The following is a 23,823-nucleotide window of genomic DNA, read 5'->3' on the forward strand; positions in this document are numbered from 1 at the left end:
TTCTCCACAACCTCATCAGCATCTATTGTTTCTTGACTTTTTAATAGTCACCATTCTGAAAGGCATGAAATGGTATCTCATTGTGGTTTTGATTTGCATTTCTCTAGTGATCAGTGATGATGAGCTTTCTTTCTTGTTTGTTGGCCATATAAATATCTTCTTTTGAGAAGTATCTGTTCATAATCTTTGCCCACTTTTTGATGGGTTTGTTTGTTTGTTTGTAAATTTGTTTAAGTCCTTGTAGATTCTGGATATTAGACCTTTGCTAGATGGATAGATTGCAAAAATTTTCTTTTGATCCCAAAATCTGATTACTGGGTAATATGCTCAAAGGAAGATAAATCATTATACTCTAAAGACACAAGAACATGTATGTTTATTGCAGCATTATTTACAAGAGCAAAGACTTTGAACTGACACAGATGCCCATCAATGATAGACTGAATAAAGAAAATGTGGTACATATACACCATGGAATACTATGCATCCATAAAAAGCAAAGAGGTCATGTCCTTTGCAGGGATATGGATGAATTTGGAAGCCATCATCCTCAGCAAACTAACACAGGAAGAGAAAACCAAACACCCCATGTTCTTACCCATAAGTGGTAGTTGAACAGTGATTCGAAAACATGGAAACAGAGAGGGGAACAACACATACTGGGGACAGTCGGGGGGTGGGGGGCAAGGAAAAGGGAGAGCATTAGGATAAATAGCTAATGCATGCAGAGCTTAAAACCTAGATGATAGGTTGATGGGTGCAGGAAACCACCATGGCACGTGTATACCTATGTAACAAACCTGCACATTCTGCACTTGTATCTGGAACTTATAGTAAAACAAACAAACAAAAGATTTAAAAAATGATAAATTCTGTGTAGCCACCACAGATTCTGTCTATAATGATATCAATAACTCTGTTCTGTTTGGTTTAGATTTTTTTCTTTTCTACTGAATGTCAAATTGGTTTAACATTTTATATGTAAAATTTCAGTTATCACAAATATATCAGATGTGTAGTAAGTCTATGTATCTTTTGAATTATGTTTACTCTCTATAATCAATAGTAAATCTATTATTAAATTTATTGTAGTAAATCTATTACAGTAAATCTATAGTAAATAGTAAATTTATTATTAAAAGATATATAGAAAGTCTATATATCTTTTCTGGGTCAATTTCCAACAAAACTGACATGACTGAAGTGAGTAATTAACTTATATAGTTTAAGCAATGGCATCATCGCCACTTCATAATTCTGCACTTCTGATTGAACCATCTCCAACATTACCCTGTTTAGAAAACTTTAGTTTATATTCATAACTACATTATTGTAAGAATTAAAATATGAAATTTTTACATTTTATTTTCTTTTAAATTAAAACATAAAAGCTGAAATTAAAATGATTCTCTTTTGCACATCTACATTTACTATCTACAATAGTAAATATAATTGAAAAGACATATACATTATATATATGATAGATTATATTTATAAATAGATAATAAATATAATTGAAAAGATGAGGAGAGGTTTGGGTTGTTCCAAACTATGAAACAATTCTCCATATTTCACTTTTTTTATCCCAGAAATATATAATCACTCCTGAGTTCCAAACTGCTAACTATATACTACTGTTTCATTCTCATATTTTAACAGCAATACACCCATTCCACTGTTTTTAAGCATTACCATTTACCAAGAATGGAGGCACTATAGGTAAAAATAGAAAACTAGAAGGAGGAAATCTACTTTAAGATATAATATAGGTATAACAGCTATAGAAAATATTTTCATGTGGCATTCTACTGCAGATTATCCAACTTTTTTTAACAATTGTCATAATTTTCAGGTAAATGGCTAGTAGTTAAAAATCTGATGGTATATATTAATTAGCTGGACTCATATGACTTATAGCTATTTAAGGTGTGCATTATCCCTCTGCCTTCTCAGAGGCTATTATTGCTTGAAGGGCTGAAGCCTACACAAGGCAGCCAAGAGTGTGACAGAGACAGCAGGGACCCACTCTAAAGCTGCTGAGTCCATCTGTCATAGCAAGGATGTTAGCATTTACTTTAAAATCGAATTTCCATTCCAAAATGTAATTTCACCAACCACTAACTCTTGCAACATTATATATTTTTACCCAGTTGCTATTTCTGGAGCTACTAGTCATGACTAGCTCTGCATTAAAATTTGACTGAAGCTGCATGTATGTATTAAATCAGTGAGTACCTTGAACTTTATGTTATTTAAGAAGATTGGGAAATATGATATTTTAGGGAATAATGTTAATATATAATTGACACGCACATTTCCAAATAATATGAAAGATATAGTTTTCTATAGAAATTTATAACCGTAACTTTGAATTTTCAGACAGAGTATCTAGTATGGATTTTATGATGCTTAAACATTATTAATAGCAATATTTTTTATATTAAAATGATAGTAATTTTCAAGTGATCAGAAATTAAAATCTAGCTAATTCTATTATTGAGTGTGTGTATTTGTCTATGTGAAATAGCATGTGTGTACAGTACATGCACGCACATATGCACACATTAACACATACATTATATATATTTACACACAGATATATGTGGTGTACATATAAGAGGGGACTTTAAAAATTTCATAGAAAAATTGAATTAAAAGATAAAAATAGAAGAAATCTCTCAACTTAAAGAAAGGCGATTAAATATTTAATGTTAAGAAAATGTTCATGAAAAAAGGGATTAAAATATAAAAATTCAAAAAACATTTCTCAACATAAAGCTTCATCAAGTTCAAAACACTTTTGCAGCAATGAAACTGGCCATTTAGTCTATCCCTAAAAAACTGAGCTTCCTAGAAATTTAGCCATGTAAATGCAATCTTTTTTACATTATCAACTGAAGAACAAGGGCTCTCTTTATGAATTTTTAAGATTAGGAAACAGAAATAATTCAGAAATAGTCAAATCATGATTGTAAGGTAGATACCCAATGACATCCCATCGAAATTCTTGCAAAATGGCCCTTGTTTGATGAAAGAAATATGCAGGAGCATTGACATGGTGGAGGAGGACTCTCTGGTGAATGTTTCTCAGCCATTTTTTCTGCTAAAGTTTTGGTTAACTTTCTTGAAACACTCTTGTAATAAGCATGTTATTATTGTTTGGCACTCCAGAAAGGCCCAATGCCTTCAGCATCCCCACAAACTGTTGCCAGAACCATTGCTCTTGACCACTTCCACCACTTGGTAGCCATTGCTTTGATTGTGTTTTGTCTTTAGGATTGTACTGATAAAGCCATGTTACATCTCTTAATATAATTCTTTGAAGAAATACTTCAGGATCTTGATCACACTTGTTTAAAATTTCATTGAAATTCTGATCTTGTCCTCAGCTGATCTGGGTGCAATGGTTCTGACACTCATTGAATGGAAAGTTTGCTTAACTTTAGGCTTCACTCAGAATTATGTAAGATGAACAAATTGAAATGCCTGTGGTGTTTCTGGTGTTATCAATTCTCTTCAATTTGGGCATGAACAAGATGAACTTTTCCTTACAAACTGATGTGGATGATCTGTCGCTGCAAGCTTCATCTTCAACATTGTCTTGTCCCTTCTTAGAATGGATTATTCATTTGTATACTGCTAATTTGGAAGGTAGGGGCATTTCCTCCATAAAGCGTTTCATAAAGTATCAATGATTTTACCATTTCTTCCACCCAAGCTACACCATAATTTCATGTTTGTTCTTGCTTCAATTTTAGCAGAACTCATGTTGCTCTGACAAGGGCTTTTTTCAAACTGATGTCTTACCCATCTTAGTGAGTCAGACTAGATCTTACTTATACATGTTTTAACAAGGTGTATAAGTTTATTTTGGTGCAAATTTTTTTTGAAATCCGTGAGTAGTTTTTGTAAAATATGCATTTTTATGTTATTTTTGAAGACCCTTGTGTGTGTGTTTGTGTCTATGGCATATACTATGTATGTGGAAGGATAAATCTGTAAATACATGCACTAATATGGACTACAGATGTGAAATATATCTTCATGTACATATGCATCCCTATACACACGTGCATTTATGGATGAAATCTTTATTGCCTACTGTGTGTTAAGTCACTGTGCTCTTAGCTATGCAAATGATTTCAATTGATGTGTTTTCCCTATCCCATATATTTAGTATCCTGTAACTTATTCCAAAAAATAGGATAAAGTATAAATAACGTAAAGTGTTTTTTGAATGAGATTGCAGTCGATATATGATTTAGAGGACCAAGCAGGCAAAGAAGTTGTATATTCAATCAATGCCTCTTAGTCGGTGATAGTTGTTTTTCAGAATTTTTCCCCACCTTATCACAAGATTGAAATGAAAAGTGATGCAATCATATGATGGAATATTTGTTCAGTCTGACAGGTTAATGGTCTAGGAAGAGAAAATTAATTTCAATTTCACCAAAGAAAAACAGTTTGTTGAAAATCTATCAGCTCTCATACATAACTAAGAAAATACTCACTGCTTTTCAAGTCATCAAACGCTTTCAGTAAATGTCTAAAATAAGGTGATTAAAATGTCAACTAGCACTTTTATTAAGTATTTTTCTGGATTTAAAAAGAGAAATGTCATAGCATATCCTGTCTTCTAGATTTTTGTACTCTTGTTCAAAAGCAAGCATGAAAAAGCCTCTGAAGAGCTGCATCTCTAACTGCAAGTATCCCCACATAACACGTACTTATATTTATATGAGCAGGCACTGGTCCTCTCTTTTCTGACATTTCCTAAGTGTTCAATATTAACAAGCTGTTTCATTGAACTAGGAACAAATTGGTCAGAATCACATTCGCTATGTTTTATTAAAGCATAGGCAAAATTACAATTTCAAAACTACGAGGGATCTGATTCCAAATGTTATTTTTGCATAAGATGAATTTTAAGAAGTGTTAAAGGATTATCCAAAGTTGCCTATCTATTCATTAGCATGTCTTGCTTTATGAAATGCAGAGGTTTTTCTATTATGATATATGTTGCATACTGAATCTTAGGGTGCACATACCTGGCCTAGACATGAAGATCTGTTGTCATGTTATTTTTATGTTGAGGTATAGTTAACATAAAGTAATACGCAACAATGTTATTGTCAATGAGATTTACAATTATATCCACCATCTTTGTACCTGCAGAAAATAGAAATGCTATTGTCAAGGTGGCCTGTATGAAATGCTTACTTTGGCAAATTCCTCTAAATACTTGGAAAATATGTTATAATAAATAAGATTTATAATTTTTTCTGATCGTAATAACTCATTAATGCTAAATACATTTTTGAACTTCTACTATGTGCCAGAAAAACATTCGGTAAACAAATCTAAATGAACAGGCTATTTTCTCAAACCTATAAGTAAAGGTTGGAGATAAATCCACATTTACATTTTTTTTTTATTTGCTACAAAAACACTTAAAAGAACAACCTGAGGCATATTGGGCTAACCAGAGAAGCCGATGCTTCTATCCAGTATTGAAGGGTAGATAGCATTTTGGTTGATAAAGATTTTAAAAGTCTCATGTTTCTACAGGTTTCTATGAATTTTCTTCTCTTAATTGGTTTAAGTAATTAATCAGTGATTACTAGATGGATTATTGATTGGTGTGACCAGAATTTAGGCAGAGTGTGTTAAAGGAGTGACTAGTATGGAGGATAAAAACTTTAACAAGTCTAAATCATGAAGAGCCTTGAATATCATTCTGATTTGCTTGATTTTCTATTAGCTACGTCAGGTCACCAAGAGCTATTTTTATGAAAATAACATGATCCTTTTGATTATTTTAGAAGGCCATTTTGAAAACAGCAAAGAAACCCCATTGATATGAGATTAGATTGAATTTAGAAAGAAAGACCATTGTGAAGTGTCTGAGAAAAAGAACTGTTCCTTAGAATGTAGTCATTAGCAATAATTTACAAAGATTACTAAAATAATTGATATACATAAGAATAAGAAACATAACTGCAGAAAATATGGGATTTCAGGCAAAACAAGTAAAATAGCTATCCTATGCTAAAAGCAAGAAAATATTTATCTCTTCTCACAAATGTTAATTCACACTGATTCACCCTCCTGGAAATGAAGAAGAATGGATAGAAAAAGTACCAATAAATTTGCTGTATTTTATGTTTTACACACACACCATATTATACACCTCTTTAGTTGCTTTCCTGTCATCTCTCCTAAGGGGGTGAATATAAATGTCTTCTTACTAAAATTGCCCATAAGTGTTTGTAAAAAAATATTTTTAATCCAGAATAAATTGATTTCAGCATCCAGTGGTATCCTACACATTATATATCCTTAATAAAAATTTCTGTAACAGGTATCACATGACAGAGAAATAAATAATTACTACAAAGATGTATACTGTAAGCTTTGTATTTGGTCATCCAGGTTTTCACTGTCTTCTAGTTTCACTTATCTCTTCACATTGCACTTGATCTTGGATCAGGAAGAGTGTTTTATATTGAATATTCTGAAATATCTGGTAATAATTATAAGGCTCATCTAATTCACCTCACTTTTAGAGACAAAAATGCTGGAAACAATCTGATTATATCTTTGAAAAATATATCTCAAATAAATTAATTTTAAGAATAATTTTTAATCTCACAATCATGAGATTAGCATTATACTGATTTTAAGTGTTATTTATGATATTAATGTATCTGAAGCAATACTACATGTGTAAAAGTTGAGCTGCCCAATGCAGATTAATGAATCAAAACTAAAATATAATTGACTTTGCATCCCCTAGTACAAACAGTACAGTACAGTTTCTGATAGGTCTCCTCTAATTGTGAAGACAGCACATTCTACAGGAGAAATACTGCTTTAGCTCCTACATCAGCTGTCACAGAAGGCTAACAGCTTTGAATGAAACTCAGAGGAGGAAACTGCCCTAGAGCAGATGTATCCAGTCTTGCTACTTGAGTCATATACACTGGCTGGCCCTATTATTTAGAACATATCAGTGGTAGAAAAAGTGGGAGGTTTCTGTCAAGCCTCACTGGACAAATCACAATACAGTCCCCTGAGATTCTGGATGAAGACCATGCTATCTACGACAGAGAATTATGTGCGCTTTAACAAGCAGCACTAGCTGTGCTACACGGAGTTGGTATGGTTTATTATAAACAGGCATAAGAGCCTGCCAGTGGAATGAGTTACAGGAGAAGTACTGAAGATAATTTCAAGGTAATAGGCAGGGACAATGAGAAACCCAGTTCACAAACACTATTTTACTGTCTTCCCTTCTATACCATTCCTAATATTGTTAATAGTACTCAAAGAAAGAAAACACTGAGACAGAGCTACCCTGAAGCCAAGCAGAAAGGGTAAAGCTGCATACAGTGGTCAAAGTGGTTGACATCTCCGAAAGATTTTTCAGTAAGAAGAACAGAGGATTAAACTCATTCCAAGTTATATATTTAATCACAGATTAAGTGTAATAACAAAATAAAATAAAATACATTAAAAAATATAATTATGTAATTTCAAAAAAAATCTTAGTTCATCATAGTAACTTGCTAATTTTCACATCTAATCTGATTATCAATGCTTTGGAAAAATTTAATGTATCTTGAGGAATGACAAAGAGGTGCTTTTGATTATTTTATTTATTGCTCCATAGAAATTGTATCATCTATATCAAATAAATTACCCATTATTATGTATTGAGATGATTATTGGTCTTTAATATTAGTAATACATTTATTATTTACCTAGCAGTGCAATGAACTGAAATTTAGTAGTTCTAATAAGTCTTCAACAATATAGTAACATTCCTAGAATCTTACCGACTTCAACTCATGAATGGGTAGTAAATTTTATCAAATTTCTTATTGAAAGATTAGATGGTAATGTCATTCATTATACTGTCCTATTTTCCAATGTACTACAATCTTTTAAACTTGGGAGAAAAAAATAAAACCACTCAGGGATTGTAAAATACATCGATATTTAAACATTTAAAATTTATTTTGTAATGTCTGGGTAAAGGTGATACTGGCTTTAAAAAGACTTGGAAGATTTCCTTGTTTTCATTTATCTTGAAATATCTGCATAAAGTTGCTGTTACTTTCTTTTTAAATGCTGGAAATAACTTGCCAGTGAAGCCATCCATACCCAGGGGAATTTGTCAGAAAGTTCTAAAACATACTTAATATCATTAGTAGAAAAGGAAATATTTACATTTGAAAATTTATTCTTGTAGGTTTTTTGGCAAATTATGTCTTTTGAGGAATTTGCCAATTTTATATGTCACATATATCAGAATGAAGTTGTGCCTTCTGATTATGGTTCAATGCATTGAAATATAGGAAATGCAATAATTTTCCATTTTTATCTTTTTTAACTGTCAATTTGTATTGTTATGGTTTGTTTTCTGCCTCCTTGATCATGCTGCTAGAAAAGGGTTAACTTTAGGCTTTTTATTCCCTATTATAGTTGGTTTTCTACTTGTTTGATTGTTAATCTTATCTTAATTATTTCCTTTCTTTTAATTATTTAGATTAAATTTGCTATTTTAACTTCTTGCAAATTGATATAGAAGCTATGGGAATTATTTTATTTTAAATTTGTTTTTTTAATTGTCTTTATGATAGACATAATTGTACATCTTTATGAAGTACAGTGTGACGTTTCAATGCATGTATACATTCTATAATGATCAAATAAAAACAATTAGCAGATTCATAGTTTTAAATATTTATCTTTTTTGTGGTGATAACATTTTAAATCATCTCTTCAAGCTATTTTGACATATACACTACATTATCTGCTATAGTCACCCTAGTTTGCAAGAGAGCACCAAACTTATCTTTTCTAACTATAATTTTGGCCCATTGACTAGCTTCTTCAAGTATCACATGTCCACTACTCTCCCCAGACTCTGGTAACCATTATTCTACACTCTACTTCTATGAAGCCAACCTTTTTAAAACTTCTACTTAAGAGTGAGATAATATGGTATTTGTCTTTCCGTGTCTGGCTTATCTCATTTGATATGATGTCCTTCAACTTCATCCATGGTCCCTCAAAAGACAGAGTTTCATTTTGTTTTATGGCTGAAGAGTATTCCATTGTATATAGATCACATCATTTTTATCTTTTCATCTATTGTTGGGCATTGAGTTAATTCAATATCATGGCTACTATGAATAGCATTGCAGTAAACATGAGAATACAGATTTCTCTTTAACATATTGATTTCATTTCCTTTGGATATATAACCAGTAATGGGATTGCTGCATCATATAGTAGTTCTGTTTTTAATATTTTTAAGAACCTCCATGCTGTTTTGCATAATGGGTGAACGAACTTATATCTCCACCAACAGTATGTAAGAGTTCTCCTTTCCCTACATTCTCAAGAGAATTTGTTTTTTGTGTTTTTATTAATAACCATTCTAACTGAAATAAGATGATATGTCATTGTGGTTTTGATTTGCATTTCTCTGATGATTAAATCAAATTCAACAACATAAAAAGATCATTTACCATAATCAAGTGAAATTTATCCAAAGGATGCAGGATACTTCAACACACACAAAATAATAAATGTGATACACCACATTAACAAAATCAAGAACAAGAATAAAAACCATATGGTTATTTCAATAAATACAGAAAACAGTTTTGATAAAATTTAACATCCCTTGGTGACAAAAACCCTCAGACAACTGGATATAGAAGAAGCATACATTAACCTGATAAAGGTCATACATAAGAAACCCACAGCTAACATCATACTAAACAGAAGATGCTGAAATCTCTTCCTTTATAATCTGGAGCAAGACAATAGTATCCACTTTTGCCATTTTTATTTAACATAATACTGGAAGTCCTAGCCAGAGTAATTAGCCAAGATAAAGAAATAAGGGCACCCAAATTGGAAAGAAGGAAGTTAAATTGTCCTTGTTTGCAGATAACATAATCATATACATACAAAACCCTAAAGACTCAATCTAAAAACTGTTAGAAGTAATATTCCTTGCAGAAATCTTTCACCTCTTTGGTTAAGTATATTTCTAGGTATTTTATTTCATATTTTGCAGCTGTTGTAAAAGAGACTGAGTTCTTGATTTGATTCTCGGGTTAGTTGTTGGTGTATAGCAGGGACACTGATTTGTGTACATTGATTTTGTAACCTAAGACTTTACTTAATTTGCTTATCAAATCTAGAAGCCTTTTGGAGGAGTCTTTAGGATTTTCTAGATGTAGGGTCACATCATCTGCAAACAGTGATAGTTTGAATTCCTCTTTTTCAGTTTGAATGCCCTTTCTTTCTCTTGCCTAATTGCTCTGGCTAGGACTTCTAGAACTATGTTGAATAGGAGTGATGACAGTAGGAATCCTTTTCTTTTTTCCTGTTCTCAGGGGAAATGCTTTCAACCTTTCCCAATTAGTATGTATGATACTGGCTGTGGGTCTGTCAATATGGCTTTCATTATTTAGAGGGGTAAGTCCCTTCTATGTCTAGTGTGTTGGGAATTTTTATCATAAAGGAATGCTGAATTTTGTTGAATGCTTTTTCAGCATCTGTGGAGATGATCATATGGTTTTTGTTTTTAATTCTGTTTATGTGATATATCACATTTATGGACTTGTGTATGTTAAACCATCCCTGCATCCCTGGGACGAAATGCAAAATGAATTTAGTAAAGTTGTAGCATACAAAATCAATATACAAAAACCGGTAACATTTCTATATACTAATAGTGAAAGACCTGAAAAAGAAATGAAGAAAGTAATTTATTTACAGTTTTTATATCTTTAAAATTATTTAATTTCTCAAACCTGTAATCCCAGCACTTTGGGAGGCTGAGATAGGCGGATCACGAGGTCAGGAGATCGAGACCATCCTGGCTAACACGGTGAAACCCCGTCTCTACTAAAAAAATACAAAAAACTAGCGGGGCGAGGTGGCGGGCACCTGTAGTCCCAGCTACTAGGGAGGCTGAGGCAGGAGAATGGCTTAAAACCAGGAGGCGGAGCTTGCAGTGAACTGAGACTCGGCCACTGCACTCCAGGCCAGGTGACAGAGCGAGACTCCATCTCAAAAAAAAAAAAAAAAAATTATTTAATTTCTCCTTAAGAACTACTTTAGCTGTATCCTGTTAGTTTTTATATATTGTATCATTCAACTGAAAATATTTTCTCAATTTAACTGTGATTTGTTCTTTGATCAATAGAATAATAAATACTTTTTTAACTTCCAGAAAGATAAGAATTATTAATTATTGTTTAAAATTTTTTTCTAGTTTATTCTACTATAGTTGGCAAGCATATTTTAAATTATTCATCTTTTTTTATTAATTCTTACTTGATGACAAATATTATGAATATTCTATTTTCACATAAACAGAATATGGATTCTGTGATTGTTTGGTGATGTAATTTTGAATAGGTGATGCTTCCTATAATTTATAGATCTACAGTTTATAGATCTAATATATTATTACTGTTATTTTTACCCTGTCAGCAATTTAAAAATGTGTCTAGAAACATATAACTATGATTGTTAATTGTTGCTTTTTCCCTTTAGCTGTGTTTTTTGCCTTTCCTATTTTTGTGTCTGCATTATTAGGTGCATATCTGTATATTCTACATGAGTCTATCTTCTAATGAATTAAATCATTTATTGTTTAAAGTGAGCTTCTTTATTGGTAGAAAAGTTTTTGTCTTACTGCTTAATTTGTCTAATGTTAATTTAATTTATTATTTTTGGTCATAATTTCCTTTAAGCTATTTTTTTAAATCTGGATTTTTTAGGTTTGTTTTGCAATTGATATGTTGTAAAGCATTTCTTCCAACCTAGAGGTGGAGATTGCACGTAATTTTAAGGCTTCATCATAAGCTATATCTTATTTATTTCATAATGAGAGTAAAAAATTCTCCTACTATGTTTTCTATATTCTAAATATTGTCATATATAAATTATATTGATTTATATTTAAAATATATACGTTTATATTTATATTTTACCCAGTAATATTTGTAAAATATTTTTTCTATGAATTTTAGTAGTAATTTAAAAATTGTGTTGCTATTTTGATAGATTCTCACTTGTAACGAAAGATGGTATTATCTCTTACTTTGCAATTTAGTATTTCTCAATTTTTTTCCCGCCATTTTGTATTAGATAAAAACTAGTTTACTGTTGAGTAGAAACAATGGCTGCCATTTCTTTCTTGTTACTATAGTATAACTACTATTAAAAATTTCACAATCATGTATAGTGTTTGCTACAAAGGTTGTTGTCAGGATAAGACATTTATATTGGTAAATAAATGAGATTTTATATCAAATAAATATTTCTTTAATTAATTTTGTGTAAAAGTTGTTTTTCTCTTCTCTGAATATATATATATATATATATATATATACACACACACACACATATATATATACACACACACAATAATAGATTACCTAAAGTAGAGCCATTGTGAAGTGCTGGGGATAAATGTATAACTTTTGGAACATAATATGTTTTGTTTTAAAATGCTGCCAAGTTGAACTGGCTAATATTTTATAATAACTTTATAATTATATTCAGAAAGAGATTTGTCTACAGTTTTTTCTGTCTGCTTTCCTTGTGAAGAAAATGTTATAATCAAGTTTATAAGAGTTTTGTAAAATGATCTTTTTTTCTATTTTGTGGAACAATTTTAAGCAGACTGATGACCTCTTCTATGGAATATTGGTCAAACTTAGTTTGGGCCTAGTGAATTTTATGCTTGTTTCATATTTATTTACATTAATTTGTTCAATGTATTAACAAATGACCTTTAAATCGTACTGTTTTTCATTATTTTGTTTGTAATATTATCTTGTTTTTTCTCTTTTAAAGTTATCAGTCCTGGCCGGGCACAGTGGCTCATGCCTGTAATCCCAGTACTTTGGGAGGCCATGGTGGGCGAATTGCCTGAGGTCAGGAGTTTGCGACCAGCCTGGCTAACATGCTGAAAACCAGTCTCTACTAAAAATACAAAAAAATTAGCCGGGCGGGGTGGCATACGCCTGCAGTCTCAGCTACTTGGAAGGCTGAGGTAGGAGAATCGCTTCAACCTGGGAGGCAGAAGTTGCAGTGAGCAGAGATCGTGCCACTGCACTCCAGCCTGAGCAACAGAGGGAGATTCCATCTCAAAACAAAAACAAAAACAAAAAAGGTCCCTCTAGTGTTTGTTAATTATCGTATTAGTTTTTTGAATAAGTACTTGGTTCTGTTGATACCCTCTATTTTTCATTGTGTCTTGTTTCTTTTCAATTAATGTCTTAATTCCATGTGTTTATTAATTTCCTTTGCTATATTCAAATATATCTGGCTACTTTTGCCAGATTCTTGCACTGAAAAAAATAACTTATTTATAATTGGACTCCAGGCACACAGAATTGTAATAATATTGTAATAATATAATTATCTGTTCACGACACATTCTTATCAGTGGTCCATACATGAACAATGTGAATTAAAGCCATAGGTTTCCAGTTTAAAATGATTTGATTGCTAAAGATAGGAAAAGACCTTCATGTTTCCAATTCTTGTTAAAATAGAAAATGTAACTATTTGTGTGGATATAAATTGGGTATGTACATATTAAATAATTTAGAAACAAATTACAAAATGAAATATGTATATTCCACCAATTTCACCTCTAGATATAAATTTTGAGAAACTCTCACACAGGTCTACAGCAAGATGTGCATCATAATGTTCTAATTAGCATTGTTGTTATTGCAAAGGAAGGAAAACAACAAAAACTTCATTGGAGTCTCAAAATTTTCTTCCGTATCTGTTAACCGCTGATTCATTTCTTACCTTCTTTCTTAACTTCAAGCATTATAGTGGAGTTCTTCAATTCCAATTCTTCCTTATATTTTATTCAATGTATTGCATTTTAAATTTCAGGGACTATTTCTTTTCTGTCTTATAAGTGGCTTCTTTTAATTCCTCAAAGATTTTCAGTACACTGGTTTTAACTTTTTTCAGGCTGATATCTAAAATGCATTTCATATCAGATCAGTTGCTGTTGTAATCATTGATTTTGCTGGCTCTTTTTATTAAATTATTAGACTCATTCCTGCATTTTGCAGACTTTTTATTCTGGGTTGAAAATTCTCTCTCAAATTCTCTCTCTTCCCTCACCCGTTTCCCTCTCTCCTCACTCTTTTCTCATTTTGTCATTATTTCTACCTGTTCTTTTGGACTCTAAATTCAAAATCATGCCATTCATATCAATTAGGAATGCCTCTTCCCATGGATAGTTAAAGGTATGGGGACACATGCAGAGAAACAGTGAGTGAAGGTGCTTTTGCTTAATTGCTAGTAATAATGTTTTTTTCTGCCTTCTTGGTGAATAAATTTGAACTAAATTACAACCTCAGTTAGCAGATAATAGTAATAAAAGGCAAAAACTAATAAAAATATTTACCCTCTTTATTGAGGATACCTCCATTCTTACCTCTAGCTTTTAATCAATGAAACTTTCTCTTGTTTGCTATCTAAAATAAATATTTGTATTTCTCCTTACACCAAAGTAGCCCTCTTTTGGCCATAACTGCTTACTTTTGACTCACATTGTAGCAAGTTTATTTTATCAACTGTGGCTTAATGTTTTATGTTTGTTTTATGTTTCTAATCCACAGATAAGTTACAGTGATTTTACTCCCAGCAATATCTCCTTAGTTAACATTTTTTATATTTCATATAGCATTGCTATCTTTAGGTAGAGGAGATCTTTTTTCAAAAGTTAACCCCTTGGCTGTATAAATCCACGTTAATATTTATACATAAAGATTGCTTGCACCACTAACAGAATACTTAGAAATCAGTTTTGAAATGAAACTTTGAATATAATGCCGATGATTAATTGGATTTATTTCTTCATTGAATAGCCAAATATATGTTTTGTAAAATTGTCACAAATGTTTCTTTCACTTTACTATGTATAGACTTAGTAAAAGTCAATATGGAATGACATATATCCATCTGCTGTGACCAAAACATACTTTAATTTTCTTAGAAAGATGTAACTATTAAATTCATTTCTATTTTTATTTCTCAAAATAGATAACTTTATTTCATTTTATTATATATATGTTTTTGAAAGATAATTTCATGTTAATTTCATTTAATTTCCAATAAAGGATGAATTGAGTTTATTTTGAGATATTAATGTAATTTATTATTATTTTGTATGCACAGTTATTTTAAATCTTATACATGTGATTAAGGAGATTTAGGCAGAGACTGTCTTTCTGTCCAAAGAACTCATTTTTTCTTCATCCTGTGTTTACCGATAGGCTATATTTCCCAGATTCCTTGGAGTGTGGGGTAGCATTTGTTTTTGTTTTGTTTTGTTTTGTTTTTAATTGATTTTACTTTAAGTTCTGGGATACATGTCCAGAACGTGCAGGTTTGTTAAACAGGTAAACGTGCACTACGGTTGTTTGCTGCCCCTATCAACCAGTCACCTAGGTAATAAGCCCCACATGCATTAACTATTTGTCCTGATACTCTTCCTCCCCTTGGCTCAGCACAACAGACCCCGGTGTGTGTTGTTCCCCTCCCTGTGTCCATGTGTTCTTATTGTTCAGTTCTCACTTATGATAAGTACATGTGGTATTTGATTTCCTGTTCCTGTGTTAGTTTGCTAAGGATGATGGCTTAGACCTTCATCCATGTCCCTTTAAAGAACATTATTGCATTCTCTTTTTATGTCTGCCTAGTATATCGTGGTGTATATGTACGAAATTTTCTTTATTCAGTCTATCATTAGTAGGCATTTGGGTTGGTTCCATGTCTTTGCTATTGTGAATAGTGCTGCAATAAACATATGTATGCATGTATCTTTATAATAGAAAGATTTCCATTCCTTTGAGTATTTACCCAGTAATAGGATTGCTGGGTCAGGTGGTGTTTCTAGTTCTAGATCCTTGAGGAATTGCCACACTGTGTTCCACAATGGATGAACTAATTTACATTCCCATCAACAGTATAAAAGCATTCCTATTTCTCCACAGCTTCACCAGCATCAGTTGTTTCTTGACTTTTTAATAATCACCATTCTGACTGGTGTGAGATGGTATCAGTTGATGACCACCATTCTAACTAGCATGAGATAGTATCTCATCGTAGTTTTGATTTGCATTTATCTAATGACCAGTGATGATGAGCTTTCTTTCATATGTTTGTTGGCTACATAAATGTCTTCTTTTGACAAATGTCTGTTCATATACTTCATTCACTTTTTGATGGAGTTGTTTGGTTTTTTTTCCTGTTAATTGTTTTAACTTCCTTGTATATTTTGGATATTAGACCTTTGTCAGATTGATAGATTGCAAAAATTGTCTCCCATTCTATAGGTTGTCTGTTCACTCTGATGATTGTTTCTTTTGCTGAACAAAAGCTCTTCAGTTTTATTAGATCCCATTTGTCAATTTTGGCTCTTGTTGCAATTGCTTTTGGCATTTTACTCATGAAGTCTTTGCCCATGCCTATGTTCTGAATGGTACTGTCTAGGTTTTCTTCTAGGGTTTTTATGGTTTTAGGTTTTACATTTAAGTCTTTAATCCATCTTGAGTTAATTTTTGTATAAAGTATAAGGAAGAGGTCCAGTTTCTGTTTTTTGCATATGGATAGCCGGTTTTCCCAGCACCATTTATTAAATAGGGAATCCTTTCCCCATTGCTTGTTTTTGTCAGGTTTGTTGAAGATCAAATGGTTGTAAATATGTGGTATTATTTCTGAGGCCTCCGTTCTATTCCATTGTTCTATATATTTATTTTGGTACCAGTACCATGATGTTTTGATTACTGTAGCCTTGTAGTATAGTTCAAAGTCAGTTAGCATGATGCCTCCAGCTTTGTTCTTTTTGCCTAGGATTGTCTTGGCTATATGGGCTCTTTTTTGGTTCCATATGACATTTAAAGTAGTTTTTTCTAGTTCTGTGAAGAAAGTCAATGGTAGCTTGATGGGACTAGCATTAAATCTATAATTACTTTGGGCAGTACGGCCATTTTCACAATATTGGTTCTTCTTATCTATGAGGATATCATGTTTTTCAATGTGTTTGTGTCCTCTCTTATTTCCTTGAGTAGTGGTTTATAGTTCTCCTTGAAGAGGTCTCTAATATCTCTTGTTAACTATATTCCTAGGTATTTTATTCTATTTGTAGTAATTGTGAATGGGAGTTCATTCATGATTTGGCTTTCTGTTTGTCTGTTGTTGGTGTATAGGAATGCTTGTGATTTTTGTACATTGATTTTGTAACCTCAGACTTTGCTGAAGTTGCCTATCAGTTTAAAGAGCTTTTGGGCTGAGATGATGGGGTTTTCTAAATATAGGCTTATGTAATCTTTAAACAGAGGCAATTTGACTTCCTCTCTTTCTATTTGAATACCCTTTATTTCTTTCTCTTGTCTGACTGCCCTGGCCAGAACTTCGAACACTATATTGTGTAGGAGTGGTGAGAGAGGACATCCTTATCTTGCACTGTTTTCAAAGGGAACGCTTCAGCTTTTGCACATTCAGTATGATATTGGCTATGGGTTTGTCACAAATTGCCCTTATTATTTTGAGATATGTTCCTTGAATACTTAGTTTGTTAGAAGTTTTTAAAATGAAGCGATGTTGAATTTTATCGAAGGCCTTTTCTGCATCTATGGAGATAATCATGTGGATTTTTTTTCACTGATTCTGTTTATGTAATGGATTATGTTTAATGATTTGCTTATGTTGAACCAGCCTTGCATTCCAGGGAAGAAGCTGACTTGATGGCGGTGGATAAGTTTTTCGATATGTTGCTGGATTCCTCAGAGCTAGCAGGAGGAAAGACTAAGTCTGCTGGTCCACAGAGACTATGGCCACTCCTCCCACTAGGGTTTCAGACCCATGGAAATCAGAGTTCTGACCCTGAGCCCCTGGCTGGAGTTGTTGGAGTTCCTGTAGGGAGGTCTTGCCCAGTGAGGGGGCATGGGTTAGGGTCCAGCCTGAAGAGGCAGTCTGGCCGCAGTCTGCGCTGGTGTGCTGTGTTAAGGGCAATACCTCTTGGGACCAAGCTGTCCAGGCTCCCTGGCTTCAGTAGGGTGAAATCTGGGCCTAGAGCCATAGTGAAGGCTGCTGCCCTTTCCCCCTTGGAGTTTAGTGTCTTAGGCAGCTAGCAGCCACAGTGTTGGCTGTCATCCATTCCCCGGGGAGCTCAGCTGGCCTAGACAGCAAGCAGTAGCAGCAGTGGTGATGGCCACTCCTCCCTCCGGGAACTCAGTAGGCTTAGGCAGAATTCATGTGAGTGGCTCTTGAGAATCTGCACAGCTCCATGGTTGGGACCCAAGGCCCTGGGGGCGTGAGGTCATGAGTGGGATCTTCCAATCCATGGGTTGCACAGTTCTGTGGAAAAAGCACGATTTCCCAGGCTGGACAGCATGCTCACTCAATGCCTCCCTTGGCTATGGTAGGGGGCTCCCCTGCCCACTGTGACCCTCAGGTGAGCTGATGCACCAACCTACTCTTCCCTCCCCTCGCTGGGTTACGCCAGGCACCTAGTCAGTCCTGATGACAGAACTTGGACACTTCGGTTGCTGGCGCAGGATTCATACTCTGTTTTGGTTCTTTTTTGTGAGAGTCTCTGATTGCTGCTGCTTCTAGTCAGCCATCTTGTCCCTGCCCCCTGGGGTTCCATTTGACCAAACAAGACCTGCTTAAATGTGAGGGGAAGTGGTATGCACCGGTCATTTCTAAAAGTTGGTGCAAAAACCACAATAGCCTTTGCATCTATCTTATACTAAATTTTTTAATGAATGTTTGATTCACCAAGCTCTTTCCCTCAGTACAAGTTTGATGTACATAAGAACATTTACCTTTGAAGCCAGTTGTAAATGCTGAAGCAGAAAAATGTAAAAATTTTGGAAACTCAAAGCAGACCTTAGAGAAAAACGATGTGGTAATGCAGAATAACTATTTTGATCTTTTATCTAGAAAATAATTTCTATTGCATTTGATCTATTATACATTGTGAAGGGTGTTTTTATTATTGACTCAAGCACTTAGGGAAATGGTAAGTAATAAAGTCATAGTTACTACAGAAAAAGTGATTAAATCTAGAACAATACAAAAGCTAAAAGCAGAAAAATTTTGACAGAATGAAGTGTTATATGTTAACAAAGTCTAGGATTATTCTTAAATCTAATTTGGGTAAGAAGTATAGAATGAAGGAAAAAAAGAATTTATGACCATAAGAATTTTTTGATTGAATAGTGACAGTTTTTTAACAAATAGTTTAGAATATCCAGACATGTAGTAAGATATATTAAAATAAAACTCAGGGCTAGAAAAAGAAATTTTAAATTCATCAGTATAGGTATTTTTTTTGACAACCAAAAGTTTCAGGTGACCAAACTGTCTATTGCAATAATTCTTGAAAACTAGACATCAGAAAAATATAAAGTATAATGGAGGAACAAAGTGAGAGGATTAGAAAGGATAAAGACCAAATTACAATCAACTAAGTTAATAGTCTCAACAAATCGTAACTGCAATAAGTAAGAATAGAAAGGTAGACAAATGTGTACAAGAGTTCAGTGCCATAAGCACAGATCTAGGGTAAAAATTATACAGTTTACATATTTCTAAGTAAGATTTCACATTTTACCTCTAATTTCAATTTCAATTTCAATATATTTTATGATTTTATTACTGTAAATGAGGAAACAAACTTAAAATATATGGGGAGACAGAATATGGAGAGGATGGCCTAGATTAATTCCTCATGCATAAAGGAGATTTTAAAGGGAGTATGACTCTAGTTATAGTTGAGTTCTCTTTTATGATGCAAAAGAGAATTTCAATAGAGATATAGGTACACTAGTTATTAACTCTACACTAGTGAGGAATGCTGGCTGTGAAATGTTAAGAAAACGTTATATACTTACATTTTCAAGGTGATAGCAGGGAAAAGTTTTTAAAAATCTTGTTCTGGTCAAAGAGGAAGAAAATCAGGAAATTATAGGTCATATGTATATATAAATATATATTCATGAGCCTCTATAAGTAAACGTGAATGATAATGACTATTAAATAAATAACAAAACAAACATATATGCCAGAAGTAAATGGCTAGATAAGTTATGGTTTAAGTATTCTACAACTATTCTAAGTTTCTACATACAAACTAATGGGGTAACTTGGCTTTCCTATACTTTCTTTTTCTTTTCTAATTATATGAATTCAACAAGCTAAACCAATTGGCTCAGACACTTTTCATAGGAGAATTTGATGATTTATAGACTGCTACTGAAACCTGTCCAGAACTCTGATGTTTCCCCAGAGTTGGCTAAATGTGTTCTAAAAAATAAATTTCCAGCAAATTCACTCATTTTTGTCAAAGACAAATATAAGCTGTTCAATTTCCATCAATATAAAGACTATTCGTAAAAGGTATTTAAAAATTCAGCCCTGAAACCCAATAAATGAACTTCTGTTTATGATCTTCAATTTCAAGAGAACTTAATCTGACCGGCATTATTTAGATTAAGGATGTGAGTTTTCAGTACTGACTGTGACATTTTAAACAAGGTTTATTGTCAGCTATTCTCCCTCTTTCACCATAGTCCTCCCAACATGTAATATAATCAATAAAATCTCTCTCCAATGTGGCGGTCTCTCCCCGACCACTGCCCATTCATTCCATTTTCCCTTCACACTCCCACACACATATCTTTCTCCCCTTCATTTACTTTGTTCTTTGTTAAGACTACCATCTCTCCCTGATATCTCAAATCTCTATTTATAATCTCTCCTTCTTCCATTTCATCTTCTCTATTTCCAAAAAAAGAAAGTTTTTCCTTTTAAGTTTGAATAATTTATCTGGTCTTTACTTTTCTCAAAAATTTTAATTAACTCCCATCAGATATAACTTAAATGCAATGTCTTAACCTCCTGTAGAAAGTCCTTTTTCTTCCTTCTCTGTTCAACCATTACAACTCTTCATTCTGTACACTCAGTCACATAGTGTTTGTATGTGAACAAATGGATTTTGAGTCTGTTAGAGATCTGATCTGGAGGTGGAGGTATAATGTAGGAGGCATTGGCTCTGACTTCTTTTACATATCTTTTCATTCTCTCATTCATAAAATGGTTGCTTTGATGGGCCCATAGAGGCTCATGACTTAGAGAAAGTTAAAGGAGCCATTGTTTGTTCATTCCAATGATGGCTAAATTACGCAGAGTTTAAATGGGCAGGTCACAACAAGAAATTAGCTTCCTTCTCAATTCTAGCAGAAAAGTGTTGTGTACAGCATGGAAATTTTTATGGAAAACAACTCAAGAAAGTGTCTCACAAATGTCTGCTGCATTATCCTCTGTTTTGTATGACAACTTACATTCCATGCATTCTGTATCCTGCCCTAATAAACTTGAAACTTTGTAAGTGGTGTGTATGTGTATGGAGACAGTGGGGGGATTTCGGAGGGTCTTTTAAATCTGTAACACTCTAATAAATTTTTAGCCATTTATCCTCTTGTGCATTATTTCTTAGGCTAATAATTCTTCCCAGTAATTGTTTTATAATTTTATAAAGTCTAAATGATAGTTTTTCCTCTATAAGTACATCCCTGACCCATATCTCCCTCATATATATTTATATGTATCTAAACTATGTGATATAGTTTGGCTGCGTCCTCACTGAAATCTCAACTTGAATCGTATCTCCCAGAATTCCCACGTGTTGTGGGAGGGACCCAGGAGGAGGTAATTGAATCGTGGGGGCTGGTCTTTCCCATACTGTTTTCATGATAGTGAATAAGTCTCATAAGATCACATGGGTTTAGCAAGGGTTTCCACTTTTGCTTCTGCCTAATTTGCTTGCCGCTGCTATGTAAGAAGTGCCTTTTGCCTTCTGCCATGATTCTGAGACTTCCTCAGCCATGTGGAACTGCAAGTCCAACTTGGAACTGGGTAACAGGCGGAAGTTGGAACAGTTTGGAGGGCTCAGAAGAAGACAGAAAAATGTGGGAAAGTTTGGAACCTCTTAGAGACTTGTTGAATGGCTTTGACAAAAATGCAGATAGTGATATGAAAAATAATATCCAGGCTGAGGTAGTCTCAGCTGGAGATGAGGAACTTTTTGGGAACTGGAGCAAAGGTGACTTTTGTCACGTTTTAGCAAAGAGACTGGTATCATTTTGTCCCTGTTCTAGAGATTTGTGGAACTTTGAACTTGAGAGAGGTGATTTAGGGTATCTAGTGGAAGAAATTTCTAAGCAGCAAAGCATTCAATAGGTGACTTGGGTGTTGTTAAAGGCATTCAGTTTTATAAGGGAAGCAGAGACTAAAAGTTTGGAGAATTTGCAGCCTGGCAATGAATTAAAAAAGAAAAACCCATTTTTGGGGGGGAGAAATTCAAGCCAGCTGCAGAAATTTGCATAAGTAGCAAGGAGCCTAATGTTAATCCCCAACACCATGGGGAGAATGTCTCTAGGCCATTTCAGAGAACTTCCCAGCAGCCCCTCCCATCACAGGCACAGAGGCCCAGGAGGAAAATCTGATTTTGTTGGCTGGGCCCCACATTCTCGTGCTGTGAGCAGCCTAAGGACTTGGTGCCCTGTGTCCTAAGGACTTGGTGCCCTGCTCCAGCTGTGGCCAAAAGGGGCCAATGTGCAGCTTGGGCTGTGGCTTCAGAGAGTGGAAACCCCAAGCCCTGGCAGCTTCCATGTGACGTTGAGCATGTAGGTGCCAGAAGTCAAGAATTGAGGTTTGGGAACCTCTGCCTAGATTTCAGATGTATGGAAACGACTGGATGCCCAGGCAAAAGTCTGCTGCAAGGGCAGGACCCTCATGGAGAACCTCGCTAGGGCAGTGTGGAAGGGAAACGTGGGGCCAGAGCCCCCACACAGCATCTTACTGGGGAGGACAGGGTCCCCTCCTCTGAGAGGAGAGGACAACCATCCTTCAGACCCCAGAATAGTAGGGTCCACCAACAGCTTGTACTGTGCACCTGGAAAAGCCACAGACATTCAATGCCAACCTGTGAAAGTAGCCAGGAGGGAGTCTGTACCCTGCAAAGTCATAGACCGGAGCTGCCCATTTCTTGCATCAGTGTGACCTTGATGTGAGACCTGGAGTCAAAGGAGATAATTTTGGAGCTTCAAAATTTGACTGCCCTGTGGCCAGGTGCAGTGGTTCACGCCTGTAATCCCAGCATTTTGGGAGGCCGAGGCGGGCAGATCACAAAGTCAGAGATCAAGACCCTCCTGGCTAACATGGTAAAACCCCGTCTCTACTAAAAATACAAAAAATTAGCCAGGCGTGGTCGTGGGTGCCTGTAGTCCCAGCTACTTGGAAGGCTGAGGCAGGAGAATGATGTGAACCCGGGAGGTGGAGCTTGCAGTGAGCCGAGATTGTGCCACTGCATTTCAGCCTGGGTGACAAAGCCAGACTCTGTCAAAAAAAAAAAAAAAAAAAAAAAAAAAAAAAAAAGACTGCCATGCTGGATTTTGGGCTTGCATGGGCCCTGTAACCCCTATGTTTTGGTCAATTTCTCTCATTTGGAATGGGTGTATTTACCCAATACCTGTACCATCATTGTATCTAGGAAGTAACTACTAGCTTGCTTTTGTTTTACAGGCTCATAGGTAGAAGGACTTTACAGGCTCATAGGTGGAAGGACTGGACTTGACTCAGATGAGACTTTGGACTGTGGACTTTTGGGTTAATGCTGAAATGAGTTAAGACTTTGGGGAACTATGGAGAAGGCATGATCGGTTTTGAAATGTGAGGACGTGA

The sequence above is a fragment of the Papio anubis genome, chromosome 10 (assembly GCF_008728515.1).
Source record: "Papio anubis isolate 15944 chromosome 10, Panubis1.0, whole genome shotgun sequence".
Taxonomy (NCBI): Eukaryota; Metazoa; Chordata; class Mammalia; order Primates; family Cercopithecidae; genus Papio; species Papio anubis.